Consider the following 2971-nt stretch of genomic DNA (forward strand, 5'->3'; position numbering starts at 1 on the left):
TGAAATTTGGAACAAATATCGGGTTGAAAAAAAATCAGGGCGACTTTGGCCTTGCTTGACAATGTTTTGTTTTCAAAGATTTGTTTGATCTTGAACCCCAAACTTTCACTAAGAGGAATTATTGAACTCATAAAGTAGTGGTATACTGCAAATGAGCTGATTTTAGCCTTAAGTCCATTGATAACCATCCATCCCATCGTTTGCCACAAAAACAATGTTAGAAAATGCAAGTGAGTACACAGTCTTGATGTCAGAACCAAAAAATAAGGGCCTGATGAACACTGGCAAGAGGCCGAGGGAAGTGGGTGCGGCTTTTACTGTCCATCCTCAAACCATTGGTGAGTGGAGAACTTCATGACAGAACCGCTAATCCCTTTACAACACACCAGACCAAGGGTAAATATTTGGGAATATATGAGTCAGTCTTCAGATGACTAAAAGGTAGGGGTTACCAATCTCTTTCACACAAAATTGGATGGTTCGTGGTATTTTGATAGTCCTTTTCAATGAAAACTTGAGACTCAATATGAGATATGAGAGATTACTAGGTGTCACATGGACATGCTGGATCCGATCAGGGTCATTGGAAAAGACGAAATTCAGAACATTATTCGCTCTGGTGGCTACACCAACATGTTGGGAGAAATTGCGCAAGGTCACAAATTCTTCCGCCTTTTCGAACGACTGAGATATCGATTTCAAAATGGGAATATACCCAACGGGATTAGCTTCTCACTCGACAACGCTAGCCGAAAAATTGAAGTCCCTTACCTTCAAGCAAACTGCCTGACCCGACTCATTTCCAGTGAATTTGAGAGCCGACATAAAAGAGCTTACTGAACAAGAAGGGGGGCTATACATTGATACAATAGACAGATCAAGCCCTCGGATAAGATAAACTAAGACCTTTACTTCTCCATTCGACATTTGTGCATGACTAATGTGCAAACCATTCCTAACATAAAGGCAGACACCTCCATTGTGGAAATATGGGATTATCACAACGAACTAAGTTGAAACCAACTGTGGTTAGTTCTTCTGTACTGTCATTTTTAGAAATCAGACAATGCACGTTCAAATATAGCCCCTTTACGGGCCTCTCTTTTCACGGACCAAGTTCACCAGGTCTTGGACTATCCTCTCCAACCGCAAAAAATCCCGCTTATCAACACACCTACGGTCTACTGGAGGCTAAGCATTAGCTAATGGGGATGGTTGGGCAGCTACATTTGATAACGAACGTATTTTGGGAATAAGGGTGGGTCAAGGAATATTAGGAAGGAGGGTTCTTACAGGAATGGGTGTTGATTGGTTAGTTAAGGGAAGAGAAGGGAATTGGAAGAGAAAGAGGGATGTAGGAGGAGTGGGAGGGAGCGAGCTAAAGTGGTTAAAGAAGGGGTGTGGGATTGGGTTGAGGAGTAGGGTCAGCTCTATAACTGCGAGACTGAGCCTGTCTGTACCTTTGTTTGCTTAATGTTCCCTCTACGTGGACAGAGGTACCCCGTACATTAAAGCACGTCTTAATTCTCATGGGCTGTAGAAAAAAAAGACAATCTACTGTTGAATACTTGTGGGTGAGCACCACATAAAAGGAGTTGGATGGACTTGAAAACGTTATTGCTGACTAGTATTCATCTACACATGACTGTATTAAACAGTTACACTGAGCGAGCATGAGCAACATGCTCAACACCGGGATGTCACATCTACCTTCGAACATTCCTTCTTCCCATTGTATTTCTCAACGCCAAACTTGAGAAGTCTTTGACACCATTTAGGGAGGCTAAAGGACCACGAACTTGGAAGGGTTGAAGGGCCGCGAACTTGGAAGGGCTGAAGGGCCACGAACTTAAAAGGACATAATCCGAAGAAAACGAAATTAAGAAAGTTGTATAGAAGCAACATGTTTCAATGACTTGGAGTTGCTCCAGTCTGAAGTGGGACAATATGGGCTAAAATGTCCAGGATTACCGCACTTATGGCAAGATTTGTCCAGTGCTGGACAATCTTGAATGTCTTCATGGACCTTACGTCAGCATCAACCCCACTTCTTTGGTGGCACTTTGATTGAATGGAGAATGGAGCAGCCCCCTCCTCAGCTTGACATATCTTGACGGCCTTTTCAAGAGTACGATTCTCTGCAGCTAGCAACCTATGTCGAGTCTCATCACTAAGGATGCCACAAACGACCTGCTCTCTCATGAGATTGTCGTCTCGAGTCTTACATATAGAACAAGATCGTTCTTTGAGACGGGTGAAAAAATATCAAACCATTCACCACAGTCCTGACCAGCTTTGTAGAAGGCAATCCAATCGAACAAGGGATTCCTTTGGCCGCGAATATGCTTTGACAAAGCCTTGATGATAGAGTCCAAATCACCATTGGGATCAATCTCGATAGTCCTCTAGATCAAAAATCTCTGCATATCACCATCTAAAGACGTCTTCAAAGCGACCATGCGAACTGGACGAGATTGGCGAGCCAAATGTTGGCATAGGGCAAAATTATCCCATCCCTCTTTCCTCTTTTCAGGATATGAAATCTGATGTAGTAGAGCTGGATAACAGCATAAGGCAATCCACGGAGATGGTGCGAAAACTTGATCCACCAGGTGAGCCCGACGAAGACTCGGCAGTACGGGCTTTGATCAATTTTGGAAGCTTCTCCTCACGCGCATTGTCCTCCGATACAAATCGGTCTTCACGACGATCGTCAATTATCCGATCCTTCTGGGCTTGAAAAACACTAATCATATCCTACATTTTGATTCATAAAATCGGATCTATCATAAATGTTCCAAACTGACGGCCCAAAAAGAGCACTTGTCAAGGAAAAGGATCTTGAACATTCGTAAACCAATCACAGCGCACGCAATCAGATGGTTCTCAATAGAAATGCTGCCCATACCGAGCTTATGCCACTTGAGTATTGACCTCCCACTAGGGGAGAAGGAAACTTATGAGGTGGAGC

Source organism: Tigriopus californicus, chromosome 1 (genome assembly GCF_007210705.1).
Source record: "Tigriopus californicus strain San Diego chromosome 1, Tcal_SD_v2.1, whole genome shotgun sequence".
Classification (NCBI taxonomy): domain Eukaryota; kingdom Metazoa; phylum Arthropoda; class Copepoda; order Harpacticoida; family Harpacticidae; genus Tigriopus; species Tigriopus californicus.